The sequence below is a fragment of the Hirundo rustica genome, chromosome 9, assembly GCF_015227805.2.
Source record: "Hirundo rustica isolate bHirRus1 chromosome 9, bHirRus1.pri.v3, whole genome shotgun sequence".
Classification (NCBI taxonomy): Eukaryota; Metazoa; Chordata; class Aves; order Passeriformes; family Hirundinidae; genus Hirundo; species Hirundo rustica.
The window spans coordinates 17757952-17775526 of record NC_053458.1 but is presented as its reverse complement, the minus strand read 5'-3'; the positions used below and the strand labels follow the sequence as shown (position 1 = coordinate 17775526).

The 17575-nt window shown below is 39.5% G+C and overlaps 1 long non-coding RNA gene across 8 annotated transcripts in view; it reads right to left on the bottom strand.

Moving 5' to 3' along the window:
* The window catches only part of LOC120756870 (uncharacterized), a 150312-nt gene that overhangs the window by 6133 nt on the left and 126604 nt on the right, over nt 1-17575 (bottom strand). For 7 of the 8 annotated variants that reach the window (XR_005702258.1, XR_005702263.2, XR_005702259.2 and 4 more), the window contains 2 exons: nt 16982-17199; nt 12097-14732 (listed from right to left, as the gene is read on the bottom strand). This is a non-coding gene — a long non-coding RNA (uncharacterized LOC120756870). Of the gene's footprint in view, nt 1-12096; nt 14733-16981; nt 17200-17575 lie in introns of those variants that run through there. The other variant, XR_005702264.2, reaches the window with a different exon arrangement.

Here is a 17575-nt window from a genome sequence, read left to right as displayed (position 1 = left end):
GCCCAATGGGTTCAGGAAGTCTGATGCTAAGATTGCAGAAGTAAATGTGGATCCTAGATTACAAGGGCAAGTGCTTCTAGACTGAGGACTGTTAGCCCAGAGTTCTTGTATCCTAAAAATATGCATAATTTTGATTAGCACGACATGTCTATCATTTTCATACCTGAGGCTTTTTTCCAAAGTGGATTTTGAGACAAGACATTAATCAAATGTAGTTGTAACTGTTTGTAATATTCTGCCATCCTGAGGAGGTTTATGCATGCATCCAGAATACACATACACACACAGAAAAGGGTCATCTGTGGCTTTTTCCAAGTCTGTTGCTACCTCTGAGCTATGCTGGGAACATTTTTGGACATTGTGCTGGATAGTAATGCACAGCACAAAGCCAAGACACGGAGGATCTGGCAGGGAAGTCAATAGGCATGTACAAGCCTGTTGCTTCACAGTAGGAGCTCATTCCTTCACAAATTGGCCTTTGGTAAGCAGTGTGATTCATTGCTCAGGGACTGGATTACAAGCTGGAAACCAGCTGACAGAACTTGGGCAACTCATTTTACTTCTCCATGCTATCCATTTTCCTTCCTCCTGTTTTTCACATCACATTAGATGAAAATTATAAAACTCTTCAGGGTAAGAAGGACTTTTTCATAATACCAGTTTTCCAGCATGTTGGTTATTAAACAAGCTTTTATCTCTAGGCACCTCATGGTATACCAGGATACAAACAACAGTTGGATTATATGCTGTGTGTGGGATAAATACCAAGTCAAGTAAAAAGCATCTTTAACACAATCAAACTATAAAGTCCATCAGTCAAGAACAGCATCTGTCTCCAAGATTTATTCTACAGCCCATGACACCAAAGAGCTTCAGAAACGAAACAGATGCAATTTTGTCCAGATACCTGAAGGAAAATGTGGTTGTGTATGTGTGAATGCAAATATCTCAAAACCTTCTGTGCCCAAACCACAACAGCTTGCATGTAGATTCATTGAAACCAAAAGGATGGCCATAGAACTGGAAGCCCTAAAGCATTGCTGGCCTCTTAGGCTATGCTACATCTGGACTATAATACATTTACATTCCCACCAAGAAAATAGCCACTGTTGTGTAGTTATGAGACAGATTTTGTTTCACATTATGAGGCAGAATGTGCTTGAGCCCCCTGTTATGCATCAGATAATTAAGCATCCAGGTTTCTTACCCTGACTTATCAGGTACAATTATAGCTTGGCATCAGAGATGCCAAACACCCACACTGCCATTGACTTAGATCAGCACTGTGAAATCCAATGCTTCTGAAAAATCAAATCTTTTGCATGTCTTCCAGAAGGGTATGAAATTTTTTTTTTTTTTTAAATAACAAACATACTGTTGTTTGTACACAGTTCATGAAGTCAGAAACATTTATCTTTTGATATAATCCCCATACCAGCCATTGACTGGATTGAACTGGACTGCACTATGATGCAGTGCCATTCCCTCTGCCAGCACTTGAAGCAGAAAGTGAATGGTTTCTTGATCATCAGGTACCCGTACTAGAAAGATAATGTTGTATTTATAGCATAGTATTGAAAATAGCCCCAAATTACAACAAAGCCTCAAAGACATCTGTATTTCTTTCCCACTGAAGTCTCTACATCCATTTGGTCGTAGCACTCAAAAAGGAAACAAAACCAGCCAGGCAGACACAAATCTTTAGAAACAATGAGTTTCTCTTTGTGCCTTAATATTCTGCTCTTGGTGAGCTTCTCTAACTAAGTCTGCACTAATCGTTGCTGGAAACAGCACAGCAGTGGCTGCTAAGCAAAGTCTTTTTCTCCACCCTCTCTGCACTAGGCAGACAGGGTTTTCATTACATATATCATTTTCAACTTGCTGCAGTGATTCCACAAAGACAGGAGGATTTAGAAAGCTAATGAATGGGGGTGGGGAGCAGGCTAGGATTGGAGCTTCTGTGCTAATGTTTAAGGCCAGATAGTATGAGTGGTTTCACACACGAGGCACTGCTACCAATTTTATTTTCATTGCATGACACTGACAGACTGACAGCCAAATCATTCATCTCTAGTTAATTAATCATAGTTGAGGAGGGGGATTTTTTTTTTTTTTTTTGAACATTTATTGTCACAGGATTTAGGGCAAGGCTCGTTGGCCATTGCCGTGCCCTGGTTGTTATTGTGCTGCAATGAAAACAAAATTATTTATCTTTTTGCTGCTAATTAAGAACAGAAGTGAAGAATAGGTTTGGTCTGAATATACTATAGTATCTAGGGACCATTTACTACATCATAAGGAGATGCAAGAGATGCTGTAACTCAGTATACAAGACTCTTGCTGCTTTATTATTAAGAAAAAACTTCATCTTGTAACTTAACTGACACAAAGAAAGCAGTTCATAAATAAGATCAACATGAATGAGAAAAAAAACCCATTCCCCTTCCTCTCCCCAGGTGAAAAGGTACATCTCTTTCCAAGCTCCCTTCCAGTGCAGAACACTGTTGCACCAATGTCAGTATCCTTGCTACTGTTCAGCAGCTTGGTCTGTCTAACTCACCTTTTGCAGACATGTCATTAATATTGCCTGCCACTTGGGAGAACAGACTACACTGATTACAAAATACTGGTTCTATAAATCTGATAATTTTAATGATAAACCAGGATATTTTAGGCTTTCTTGTCCCTGAAGAACCAAGAACAATTGCAGATTGATTGTAAACCAATTAAGGATGTTAGAGCTATAAGTTGTGAATATAATTTCTTTCTCCTAGGGGAAAAAAACAAAATAAACAAACAAACAAACAAAATTCTAGTTCTTAGCTCTCTGCATAATACTTTATGATGTGAAGCTGTTAATTCAGATCTGAATGCTGAATTATGACTTCAACTTTCATAAGCCATAGCTATCACCAGATCCTACTCAGCTGCCTCTTTCAGTGACCAACATTCACTGACATGTCAGGCAGAGAGGGAAGAAAGTGGTGAATGTCACAGAACACAGGCATATGGCCAAGCACAAGCAGTTTTCCCCTTTAGGGGATGCTGTTCTCTGCAACACTTCACAGAAATTAAATAAACACTAGTTGTAGTCAGTGGCCCCACTTCAACAGCAATTCCCTCCTTAAATGCAGAATATTGGACACTTGAGGAGCCTCAGGATACGGTACAGCCTTTGAGAAGGTGTTCTCCAGACTGACCACAGCAACTCCCATCAGGGCAGGTCAGCACTGTCCTTAGAGCTGAATGGAAACTACAAGGATTAGTTAATACCCTTTATTTTACATTTAAGGCTATTCCCTGCAACTATATCCTGCTGCCAATGCTCAGTTAATAGGCTCCTGTAGTGAATAACATCATGTGCTCTGTCAATTATTAATAATGAGACAAGTGTTTTCACATCAGAATGCCAACTTGTAACGTGATGAGCCTGTATTGTACGAGCGTATCAAAGCTCAGTCTCACAACATCACTAGTTTGCTAAGTGAACTTTGAACAGGATTTATTCCCCAGTCTGTTCAATCCTAATTTTCATAAATTTTGAAAACAGAAAATGTCTTTTCCTTGGCAACATTTTTAGATTATGGTTTGTATTTTAGGTGCTTGATTTACTGCTACATTGCATTTATTCTAACACATCATTGATCCCCTGTCTCATACATCAGATTTAGTCACTTTTTTATTGCATAATTTCCAGGTGACAGTGGCTATCCAGGACAGAAACAGCTGATGGATCTAATTTGATTTTGCCCTTATACCAGCAGAAGTTCACTTACTCAGAAGTCATTGATCACCCAAAGGTCTTCTGGGATTGTGAAATCTCATTCTCGGTGTCTTTTCCAATTGTCAAAGCACAGGCTCAATACCACATTTGACATCCTTGCAGCCCGCCTAGTTCTGCATAACACAGCAGTCAGCCATGAGGTTATAGTCGATGATGGGACTCTCAAAAAGGATGACAAGGCTAAGTCTTACTGACTTCAGACATGCCAAAAAGGTAGATCTTTCTGAAAGGTGGGTTTGCTGATGATAAGCAAGGGGCAGCTCAGTGACAGCCATATCTTTAACAAGGAATAGGAAGAACTGGGAAAGGATGATTAGAGACAGAAAAGTCAGATAGTAAAGGAAGAAGGAAATGCAGGAGGAGTTTTACACAAAGATCCATAGGTCTAAAAGCAAAGAAATTGCTCTACTTAGTGTAGGAAGATGACTGAATTCCTCTATCTGTGGCTTACTGTTCCCAGCTAAAACAAAAGATAGTGCCCTGTGCACACCCCATTCAGTTCAGTGGCAAGACAGCAAGCCTGGTGGAGGGTACTGCCAGAAAAATAATCATTTTTAAAGCGGTTGTAAAGATCTTCTAGTCACTAAGTGCACACAGAGAAGCAAGATGAGGTTAATGAAACTTCAACAACTGTTTATGTTCAGTAAGATTACTTCACCCTGAGTTTTTGAGAGCAGGCAAGGTGGAAAAGAAAGACATTGGGAAGGTGGATGACATTTAAAAGAAGCAGTATTAAAGTCCTCCATTATGAGAATAAGGACAACTATTTTGTCAACAGCAAACACATTTATCTTCATCTGGGAGAAACAACTGATAGTTCCTGTTACCTGAGGGAATTCTAAACCTTGAGCTAATCTGTGCACCTACTGCACAATTTTTCAGTCATCAATATTTAGCTTACCAGTTTTGGAACAAATTCTTTACCAAATATGAGTTTCCTTCATAGTAACAAACATTATAATCAGAACAGACACTCTTTAATCACAGATTGTTTTCTGAACACATTTGCCAGTCTCATTTCAAACTGTGTGAGCACCTGAGCTTTCATTTCTCCTCTCTGGAAAGTATTCACTAGCCTAAATGCAGCCAGCTACGCTGGGTAACTGTGCTCTGATAGACATTGTTCATTTTCTCTTTTTTTCACTCATCTTTTGGAGAACATAAAAATAATTTTCTCCTTCTGTGCTTAAAACCCTTCCACAATAATCAGCTGCTTCATCTTCTTGTCATAATCTTGTTTATATTCAAATAGGCACCAGTGTTGCTGTGCCCTGTCAAGAGACTTGGTCAATAGTTCCAAAAACACAAAAGTCACAGGGGAAAATGATGGGGAATTACATTCCCAGTAAAATGGTATTTAAAATCCCTTGCTTGGCTTGCAGACTATGATACTTTCATTTAGAACTACTCGTTTATTTCAAATGGAATTTTATTCAAACAGAATGAAAGCATAGCTTTTGAGGCAAGAGCTGAGGCTGAAGAGCTGGCACAAAGGGGGAGTGATCCCATACTTAACATCACCTCTCAGAGCTGTGATCACTCTCTATTTTGCTACAAACACACTGTGCAGCCTTAGTCAAGTTGCTTAGGAGTTTTTTGTGGCTTAATTCCCCATCTTTGAGATAACTATGACTTAGACTCCCTATCTCATAAGCATACAGTGAGGATGAATGCATTAAAAAAAGAATTAATATATCACAATATAGTGATAGGAGTTCAATACCCTGCGTACAGACTAATTTATCTTTTTGTCTCCTAGATCAAGTACAGTTTCTAGGTGTGGGCAATAATAAAAGCTTAATCTATTAATACATAAAGAAACCAAACAATCTTGATCCTTACATTCCTGTATATGAAACCATGAACGGAAACACAAAGTTGCACATATAGAGGGGAAATGCTGGGGTAGAAAAGAACAAATTTTTTTCCTTAATTACAATGGGCTTAAGACAAGGATAGGAACCACAAGCTAGGCATAAATAAAGAAATCTGTTTGTTTCAACAGCATAAGCAAGAAACACAACAAAACCAAACAACTGTTCAACAAATTCATAAATAAAGTAGATATATAAGTATTTAGACACATTTGAAAAAAGACGCTGCTTAATGCTATCTTATATAAGGAATACACTGTAATTTACTAGTATGTAAATTATATACTGTTCCCAGGGTGAAACCTCTGTATTTCTTGCTCCAAACTACTCTGCCTATAAAATAGCTTTATTAGAGTTTAGCAATGTTAAGGAAAAAATAAAGGTAATGTCTACAGCTCCCATTAAAAACCAGATCATACATCTTACAGTGATTATAGTGTAATATACTATAAAAAATGAGTTTTCACCAAATATTCAAAATTTTAGATTTATTCAAATTCCCAGAGAAAAATCAAACTTGTGAATTGTGCAGATTATATAGCCAATAAAATATTTATTGTTGCACAATGTATATTGTTAACTGTGTTGACTACTTTTCACTAAGGTGCCAGAGAAATGAAAAATTAACTAGTGCAGAATATAAAATAGGGAAGGTTTGAGTCCTAGAGCTAGTTCATGAGCATACAAAACAGATTGTATTCAGAGCTGTAATATAGAAATTCTTCAGTGAAGAAGACACCAGAGCTGAATACCTGACAGCAGAACAAAACAGAGAACAGCATTAAAGCCTTGTAGTTGAGGTGCTGCATGCAAATGCAGGAAGAGCTGAATTAGTAATGTTGAAGGTCTAGCTAACGTAGACAGTGGCTGTGCCAATGAATGTTTTAATGACATCTTACTAGTTTAAAGGACTAAGAAGTGCATACATGCAGCCTGATGGAATTCTGGAAGTACAGTGAACGTGTGGTTTAAAAATCTCTTCAGGTTTACAAAAACAAGTAAATATTTGAATATCCTCCTTCTCTGCAACTTCATAAACTGATCTATGAAAATCATACATGTGGTTTGAGGTGCATATTCTTGTTTTCAGCATTAACAAAAATCACTACCAATGAACATCCTATTGTCTACCATTTATTCTTTTACAAAATTTACATGAATATTAATTTAAACATCAGCTACAGGGCACCAAACACTGATCACGCTATGAAAGGAAAAACTGAATAAAACCCAAAAATTTTAAAATATCCTCCACATATTTTGACCCTTAATGCTGTGACTTCAAATGTACCTTTTTGTCCTCTTGATTTTGAGATGACTTACAGAACTTCCTAATGGAGGACAAGGATAAGAGGAAGGCTGGCAGCACCAGACAGAGTAAGACTCAGGCTGTTGCTCCAGACATGCTGCACAGAAGGGCATTTCTGTCCTGACCTGGCCATCCACAAATTACAGTGGGTAAGGAACCAAACACACCAATACTGTGGAGTGATGACTTTCATCCTTGCCCTTGGTCTATTTCAGCTTTTCCTCTTCCAGCCTTTAGTACAGACCACACCAAGTGTGGAAGTGCAATTGCACACTCAGAGTGAGCACGCGCCAGCCTGAAAAAGTGCTGAAAAAACAGCATTTGAGCTCAACCCTATTCTGTAGCCATGGTCCAGCTGGACCCACACTCCTGCCCATCCTCTTCCAGGGGAGCAGATTCCTCAAGCTGGGGGTAGGGACACCCTCTCCTCTGTGGGAGAAAGCTTAGGCTGTTGGAAGAGCAGAAATATGTTCTGCCTTGTTCTCCATAGCCCTCTTCACCTTCAAAGCACCATGGTGCTGACAACTGGCCATGAAAATAGGTGCCTCTTAGGGTTCAGAATTTAAAGACAACTATCTTTCTCCTCTCACCCTAACTGGTCACACTGCTTGATAGTCAATGGCATTAAAGGCAATATATTTGACAATGAAAACCTTTGCTGAATATTTCAGAATTAGCTATCCTAAAGAAACTAGTCCCTAGTCTACACTTGCTCATGTTAAAAGAGAAATTATATGACAACATTTCAGAAAGTCCTTGGAGATATGCTGGCTTTCCCAGGCCAGGCACACAGCAGCCACAGGTCCTGTGTTTTGAAGAGGAGGACAAAACAGATGGAATTAATTGAAAAATGCAGGTCAGATACTATCTTAGAGTACAGTTCCTGTATTTTTAATTGCTTGTTCTTTCAGCACTTGACACCTGAGCATTTTTTAAATCTTTTTGATTTGCACTGAAGCAGCTGGATTGTGCCATCAGACAGCATGAAAGTGCAAAACACTGCTATTGTCTGTTTATTCCTGGTATGCAAGGCAGAAGAGGGGAGCATGAGTGTGCTTGGAGGAGATAAACCCCATTCCAATATCTTTCTGCTTAGACAGACTAAGACCATGAACCTACACAACATCAGGGCCAGATCCAAAAATCTGAGCATCCAAAATGAGGTTCCTAAATCTATCCTTGAGATGCCTAAAAAGCAATCTCTTGCAAAATTTAAACCATGAAGAAGCTCTTTTGAGACCAGTCAATGCTTCAGTATTTCTGAATCTACTTTGCTACTAAGTCCAGCTTCCCAATTAAAGAAATCCTGGACTAGAACCCAACCCACCCTGATATTTAAATGCACTACGGAGCAGAAAAAGCTGAACAGGTCTGCACACCTGCACAAATGGGCAGGCAGCAGCCAGGCAGAGCAGTCATTCCACCCCACTGACTTACTGCTGTAGAAGGAACCTCACTGCTGAAGATAAAGACAGGCAAGGCACAGAAAATTTGCAGCTTTTTACACTCACTAAGCAAAAGGATTAAAAACACCACATAGAACAAAGATTTACAATAGATCAGCCACACAACTCTGTGGAAGGTACAAAGGTTTCATAAAAGAATAAATGAAAAAAAACCAAATTCCTGAGACTATAGGCAGCCCTAGAGACTTCTAACTGTTAGTCAGACCAAAGGCTGCCAGATGCTTCCAGAGTCTTTACTGCTCACTGGGGAGCTCAGGCCTTTCCAATGGGGTGAGGTAGGTCAGCTGGAGACTAAAGTGTACAGAGCTCCCCAGAGAAAGACTTTTTTGTTATATTTGGGATTAAGTATGTTTCCTTCAAAATACATGGCCTGAGACTCCATTAGTTTTCTACTTAGAGATTTTATTACAAGGAAAATAGTGACACTTTCTTCTTTCTTTTGATTACTTGCCTCGCTTGAAGAGTTTTGCAAAGACCTGATGTCTAGCTAACAGCAGCCAGCTCGTGTTAACAAACAACACTCTGCAAGTTCTGTCTTTAACAAACTAACTCAGGCCATCCAGCCAGAAGAGTTTTCATTCCCATCCTCCATAAATTCTTTCTTTTGCCTCACTCATTTCCCAAAGTAAAGGGAACTAACAGCTAAATTATTCTCTTTTTTTCCGTGTTTTCTCTAAATTCTTTATAGCTTAGATTTTGCAATCTGAAGATTAAAGCTCATTGCCCATTTCCACACAAAAGTGGAGTAAGGAGGAGCTCTTGTGCAATATATATACACAATAGACAATGTACAATAAACGCCTTTATTGTGCCTTCCTTACCTCTAGCACAGTCCTTTCCCAGCCCCAAGAAGTTCTAAGCATGCATCACCTGCTCATTCCCACAACACTCTTGCAGCCGTGGGAGCTAAGCTGCTCACAGTAAAAAGTGCTTGGGGCACATTATATATTTTACTTGTCTATGTTTTTCAGTCTCTCATAAAGTGATAACAGACAAAATTTCCCCAAATAATAAATAGCCATAACAACATTCGAAGTAAAATTCTCACACTTATTTCGGGCTGCTTGTTTGAAGCAACAGTAATGGTTGTGTGGGCAGTGCATGGACTCAAGAATCGGATGTGATAGGCAATCAGAAAAACAGTTAACTTTCTGACCATCTATTCTCCAGGAAACACTAGCAGGAGATGACAGAGATCTGTGGAAAAGAGAAGTTGATTACTTTAAAGCCTAAGCAAAAAAAATTTAGGAACATGGAACAAAATGCAAAGCCAGAAGGTAAGGCTGCCTTTCATTAGGAAAAGGCTTACCACCACAAAAACTCCCTTGATCTTCATGGGAATGCAGCCATGAAGCACTTCTGTGACTCCCAGGGAGGTTCATACCTCCATGTTGGAGGCACTGCTAACAGAAACAACAATTTATTTCCTATGACTTACTCAATTCAGGAAAAAAAAAACCAACTTTCTTCATTGCTCAATTTTTTCTTTAAAGTGATATAAACATTCACAGATCAGTGAGAAACTTAGTTAAAATATTATATAAGGTGGTCATCTTTGGAAAAGCAAGCGCCTGGCCTCATGGAAGACCTGAGTGAGAAACAATGAAAACACATGTCTGCCAGACTTGCACACAGCTTTCTTTCTACTTTCAATTACTAGCAAATATTTCAGAATTGATTGTTCTGAAACAATTATTTTTACTTTTATTAAACAATGACAGTACAATAACCTGAATAATTCTTACCCTTTTAAGTTTATCTGATGAGATGTCAATATACAATATACACTGAAGAACATCAACTTTGACTTTACAAGCTCTTATTTTTTAGTTAATCCTAGGACCTCAGTTCAGGATACTGTAGTCTTAATCCATTTACTTTAATTCTATTTCATATGAAGACAACATAATTCTAAGAACAGATTTTTCATGGTGAATTACAATGTGATTGCTATATTTAGGATCTTGTTGAGAGAGAAAAGATTTTCATAGTGATATGTGTTAACATACATACTTCCCTCATTTTTTCTAGAAAGAGATGGTGATACACACATATATACATATACACATATATATACACATATATCGACACATATACATGTATAAATTTATAAATAAATTTGTATACTTCTATATTTAAAATATATTAAAGTAGAAATTCCATTAAGGGCAATGATTCATTTACACCTCGAGAATCCAACAAATATTCCACCAGGGTGCCCCATCCATGGCCAGGACAGGGCACAAAATAAAAACAAGGGACGATCAATTTTAAAAAACTGAAGAATGACTTAAGTAGAGGTAGATGAGAATCATTTTTTTTCTGAAAGATATGTTGCTTCTCTTTTCATACCTCTGACTCAAAAGCCGTGATTTCAGGTATCTAGTTAAACATAGAAGAGAAAAAAAAAAAATGCACATTTTTGTCAAATGCTGCTAAGGTTTAGATACAAAATACTGAACTTGATACAATTAGATGATAATACCCTAACAGGGTAAATTACTACAATGACTTATTTTCCTGCAATTTAGAGAAGATCTGTCGCTTCTTGCTAAATTTTCCATGGAACATATATATGAATATATACAAATGCATATGCTGACACCATCTGAAGTGAGCAGTTTCAACCCCTTTTCTGTACAGCCTCCTCCACACCAGATGACACGAGTCCCCTGTCACTTTGACGTATCCTCATGCCTTCCCTTTTCCCAAGGGCAGCTGCCACTTCCCAGCCACATTGTGGAAGTGGAGGCTCCGTACATGGGTCCCGGGACAGCTTCCCCTGGGTTGGGGTGGGTGCTGCCAGCCACACCACAGTGCCAGGCTATACCACCCAGGGCCAGCAGCACTAACACAGTTGCTTGATTTTTCTGCCACTCTATGGAAATGTGTAGGAAACTTTCAGGCTGGATGACCTGATACTCACGGCTGCTTCTTAATAATCAAATAAAAATTTAGTGCATAGGAATAAATAAACACATAAATGCTCAGTGCAAATCCTGATCACAACTACACTCTCTGATACCAAGTGGAACGGAACCAGTGTTTACCTGTGGTGCTAAGACCAAGTACTGCCATTGCTTAGTAAGTTTAATGTAACTGCTCTGAGACACAAGACAGATGGGATAGAAAGACGTGAAGTGCTACAAATAAAATCTAAAACTAGACTTTTAAATATTCATTCTGAACTATAAAGAGAGCTGTGGCTTTTGTGTGCTACAGATGGCTTGGAAATACAGTGCAAACAAAGGACCAATTTCTGAATACTCATAGCTGCTCTACTATAATAGCTGGAGGCCCAAAACTCCAGGGGTTTGAGACGATTCAACTAGATCCTCTTACCTGCCAAATTTCATCAAAGCAACATTGCTTTTACTATCTTATAAGGGATAAAAGAAATATGAATAGTGTGGGTTTTTTTAATGAAACATGGACTGCTTAAGCTTGAACAAAAAATTACAATATGAATGGAATGTGCAAGGTAAAGGGAAAACCATCTTTTTATTATATATTCTTAAAGCATCTTATAAAATGAAATCAGTAATTTTTATAGATTGAAAGATTAAATAGAAATATTTCCTAGATTTAGATAAATGAAGGAAACAACCAAAAATAAGTGTAATAAAAATCTCTGCCAGTCATAATCAATGAGAAACTGCTGACTGGTTGCCAAGTATGGCCTTATGTTTAGACCTAGGATAGACACGTGTTTCTTTGTAAGGTAGTGGAGCACGACCTCATCAATCAGAGATTATTCTCTGCATAATAGTTTCTGGAAAGAAACCACTAATGCCAGCTCCTCATCTGCCTTCCAGACAGAGGCCAGCTGATTGGAATACAACCGGAAGGGGACTAAGCCCAAGTAGTACTGCTGCTACGACCATACACTGCTGCACATATGTAGCAGTAAATTAGGACTTCCCGATGCTATTAGCTACTAGCAAAGATTATAAAGTCTTTGGCTCTAGAGAGGGGATATCCTCACACCTTTTGTATGTATTTGAGCTTCTATAGGAATGGAACTGGACAAAAAAATCCAAAAGAAAGATGGGAGTGTCTGCGGGGGAGCAGGGAACACCCAAGAAAGAGAGAGGACCCCTGAACTGCCAACAGTCCTCCAAACACAGAAGCCGCAGAAACAAACGTGCAGCATTGAATCACAGCTAGAAGCCAGGTTTATGAGTAATTACGGGGCGTCAGCTGAAGGGAGAGAAAGCGCAGGAATAAGAGGAGAAGGCATTAAGGTCTTGATAGAAAACATAACCATCCTGTAACAACAATGAGAGCCAAGAGACAGTTGCAGCCTGATACCAAGTGATGGGTGAATGATGAGTGGGTTATGTTATCTGTGAAATCAAGGGCATTAGCCAGGCAGCACGGGCAGAGAGAGGCAGCCTGGACAGCAAGAGCTGTTGGGGAAGGCATGGTTGAACCACTGCTGCATTTGTCAAGGGTAGGGAAAATGGTTCTGTGAAAAATCAAGCTAAGATGATAGGAGTTGGATTACAAGTTTTAACTGCTGCTAGAAAAGACAGGAAAAGTGGCAACTTATAGCAGGGAACCAGCCTGATGGTTTGGGGAACAGCCCAGGTAACAGGTGTGAACTGAATAGAAAACTTGAAACCTTGCTGCAGAGACATTGGATCCTTTACTGCTGGCAGGAAGAGAGGAAGGAACACTTGGCAAAGCTGGAGGAAGCAGGCCAGAGGACTATGGCCTCCCTTTCAACCATGTTTGTCTGGGTCTGGATCTGCACCCATCAGAGTGCAGGCAGGGATTGCAGTCTGACAGTGTGTCTTGGCTTCTGTTCACAGCCAAAACAAAAAAGTGGCAGATGAACTGAGGGGAAAGGGCAGGATCCTCTGGCAGAAAATACAGCTTCTCCAATGACCTTGCTGTCCTTTTGAGAGTAACTGCTTTCCAGGACAGAGTGTCCCAACAGGACACTTAAATGCCTTCAGCATAGTACAGTACTCAGAGATAAAACTGAACAACTTTTCATGAAATCTGCCTCCAATAAAAACATCTTTATTGCCCTGGGCTAATGTGTAAGTTAGTGAGGGATTATAGTTCGGGTTCTATAGTTATTTCATGTAATAGGAAAAAAAAATCCATAGGGAACTCATCTGTTAGTCCTCTAAAATATAAAAAGAAGTGTTAAGCTGCACTTCATCATGGTAATAGGCTATCAGCTATTTTCCTAAACCTTCACACTCACTGCTGTAATTCTAGGCAGAGCCAATCAACCTGACTTAATCAACTTCTTGTGACTTGCTGCACTGTTCCCCTTCCTTTTGAACATATATAAATCCTAATTATTTTTTTAATCCTTTACTAAAACACTGGCAAAATGACTGTTCCCCTTCCAGCATACAGATGTGGAAGATTACAGGAGCTGCAGTACTCCAGGGCCTGTTCCCGGGGGGCTGCAGGTGGCTGGCAGGGCTTGGCTGAGGGCTCCACTGCCTCTCCAGAAGCAGTCTTCTCCTGGCTTCTCCTGCTCTTCTTCTAGGGGGACAGCAAGAATTAAGGGTTATATTTGTATGTTGTAAGGCCACAGTGACTGGTTTGAAAATAAACTCGCCTCAGGGTTAGGTTTATGTTATTTGTGTACAAATGCATGCATTTGAATGCTTACCTGAACTGCCAGCCCCCTTCCAGGATATGGTTTCCTCATGGACACCCTGATCTGCACCTTCCATCAAATGTCTCTTTCTGGGCTGTCTCTGCCCTTCCCATCTGATGTAAATGGGGTTCCCCTGTGTCTCACTTCCCTCTAGCGTACTCTTACCTGCAGCCTAAATGCACATATGCAGGTTTGCCTGTGCTGTGCATTACTAAGAGAAAATACTCCAAAATCAGAAGACTAGCTTTAAAATTATAATTATAAATTGATTTCAGTGATCACAAATACAGTTCACATTGTAGTTTTTGCTCTGTTCACCTCTGCTGCAGAAAGGGGAAGTCTAGTTCTTCATAGAACACCAAGTGTTCAGTGAGACCCAGAGTGAAGGAGGAGTTATTTTTGTTGGTCTGTTGCCATCTCTAAAATCTGTAATATAACAATTCATGCATACAGATCACAAGAGGCAGCAGGCCTGTCACCACCAGTTCACGGCCTAATGCCTCATGTTTGTAGTAGCAAAGATGCATCCCCTGTCAGTTTCTTCAGAGTGACAGGCTGGGACCAGGGAGCCCACAGGGACAGGTGCTGTCCCATGTCTCTGTGTCTTCATCCAGATTCAGAGGTGGAACAAGCACCATGTGCTGCTCTGGCTTCACAACACTGCTCTTGGCATCTGTTGATAAAGTGGGAACTGTCACACAGTGCACAAGCAGGAGATACACGCACAGTGGGTGGGTTCATACCATATTCACAGCCCACCCTGTGTTCCTGAAGAAAGCAGTTCATGATCCAGCACCTAGAGCTGTCCTAACGCGGTTGACTGAGCAGGACCTGTGGGTATAAAGAGCTCTTGGGCTCTCTTGAAGTCCTATCATTATATAAAGTATAACCTCAGGCATTATCATTTCTTTACACTCCCAACCAGAAGATGAGGCCATCAGCATCTCACCATTCCTCCTACATATGAAGCTTCCACTCCTGTCACGAAAATAAACAAACCAGAGGAAACTTGTGCTGCCTACTCTGATGTCCCAATTCCCCAGCCTATGAAAGACTATCTACATTGCAGTACATTTCTGTCCAAGTCTTAACAGTTAACTCTCCCTCAGGAATCACTTGTAATTGGGGAAGGAAGCACTGAAAAATCAAACCCCTTGCTGCAGTTGTTTATAGAACAGATCACCAATTCTGGGAGATCAATGGGATAAACATGGTCCAAACTGTCTCCTGTATAATCATAGTAAACTTACAAGGCTGCTCTTATAAAATGTACTTTAATTGGAGGAGCTTACTTTTTAATTTGCAATTTTAAATGTGAGCATGTTATAACTTGTAGATGAACATTTCTATAAAGATAATTACATATGGCAAGACAGAAAAACTTTTTAAAACATTTTCTCTTGAATGTGTGCCTGAATTCATTTACAACTGTTGCTGCTTTAAACATTTCAGGCAGAATAAGTGGATGGCACTAAACAGCTTAGCTGCAATTATTATGGAATGTCTGAGGTATAATTTCCCCTGCGGTTTTGTTAGGCGTGCAAAATTCATAATTCTGATTTGTGGCAGGTACTTATTACCCATCGCAGGTGGAGATATGCAAATATTATTCTAGTAGGGTTGAACAGTCTTTATTTCCGTATTCAGCTATTAACGAGATTTGTGAGTCTGGTACTCTGGGGCCATTTAATTAATTAGATGGTACAGATAAAATATAAATTGTTTTGTAGGCTACACAATTCCAGTTCTAGAAGATGTAAAATATGGCTAAATGAACTTAGTATGGACTGATTTATTGCTTCATGTATGGCAGAGAGTAAAGGAAAATTCTGCCTGTTACTTTTGCCTATATAATCCTGTACAGCATCTTTGCATTGTCAAGCATTGTGAGAAAGGGATGTTATTTATTTGTCATTATTATTAAGAATGTCTATCAGTTATCCTCTTTATAAAAAACTGCTGGCATGCACCAAGCAAGCTAAAAAATAGGCATGTTCTTTTATGGAAGCCAATATGTGCATGTTTCAGAATAAGCACGTATTTCCAAGACATTTAGATTTGGTAGGATAATATTGTCTCAAGGTCTGACACTTCTATTTTAAATAAATCATTTCCATGGGATAGATAAGCTAAACTTGCTAGGGGGGAATGCAAAGGGAAGCTACAGCACCAGTATGTTAACATTCAGAATTTTAAAAAATTCCATTAACTGGTTAATTCACATATTTATTTTCCTAAATTATGATCTCTCTACTCCTCCAGAAGATTTCTGGAAAATTTTGAATATAAGAATTGGGGTTAAAAAGAACACAATGTGCTTTTATTCCCCAAAGTGATAGTTATAATGGCCACAATAAAAGAAACAGCGTTTACCAGGAGTTACAGCAAAGTACATGGCGAGACATTCACCCTCCCCTCATATGGAGGAAATAAAATGCACAAGGCATGAGACCGGAAATTGTTAGCAAACTGTCAGCATTTAAAGGCAGGCATTGACCATTATATTAGTTTTAAATTGCAGGAAAATACTACACTACGAAATTACAGTACTATAAACATTGAATGAAAACCAGTTAGTTTTACTAAAGTAGGAGTATAAACAGCAGTCACTCTTATTGGTTTATTGAACATATTTTGGGGCCCATTCCAGCTGTCTTTATTAGCTCTAATGCAAATGATTTTGCACTGCTATTTTGCCAAGCTCTGGTAGCTGTACTGCTGCAAACAGAGCCTGCTGCTTTGTGTCTGCTGGAGACTTACTGACAAATATGATAAAGGATACATAAAATGAATAACAATACAGAACTGGCACCATACAGGAAAAGGAAAACTAACAGGGAGAAATTATACCATAAGGGTAGGAGCTGATATGGTTTTGTGCATGTAAATCAAAAGCATACGAGTTTAAAACTAGACACATACCAGGAGTTTTTCTGGTCACTTCCCCACAGGGTGGGCAGAGCTGGTCATGGCCTGGCAGCTGCATCCCCTGGGACTTGCCCACTTGCCTGGAAGGCTGAAAGTAGATTCAGACCCCACCAAGGACTGCAGCTAGGCAAGAGCAGGAAGAGTCTCATGGAGATGGGAGCAGGCTGGATCAGGACAAATATCTGAGAGGGAGGAGAGCTTCTGGCATAGATCTGCAAAGACATGAAGACTGCATTTTACCCAAAGAAAGAGCTTCTGACTTTGGAGACACTCTGCACAGGGGATGTGCAAACTCCTTTGAATAGAGCTAGGGAAAGACCTGGGAATACGGCTGCAGAAATAAATAAGTGTAAGGTGTAAAGTAAAGCAAATTAAAAGCAGAAGGCATCGATTGGGATCCGAGGAAAAGGGCCAGTCATATTTTGAGGGTGAAGAGAATTGATCATGTCAGATATTTACTGTGGCTCAATTTTCAGTAAGAAAGTCAACTGAGTATGTGGTGAGAAATTCCCTGGAGCAGATGAGGCTGCAAAACCAGGATAATATGTGGGGAAAAGAGCTGTGGACAACCGAGACTGAAAACAGGAT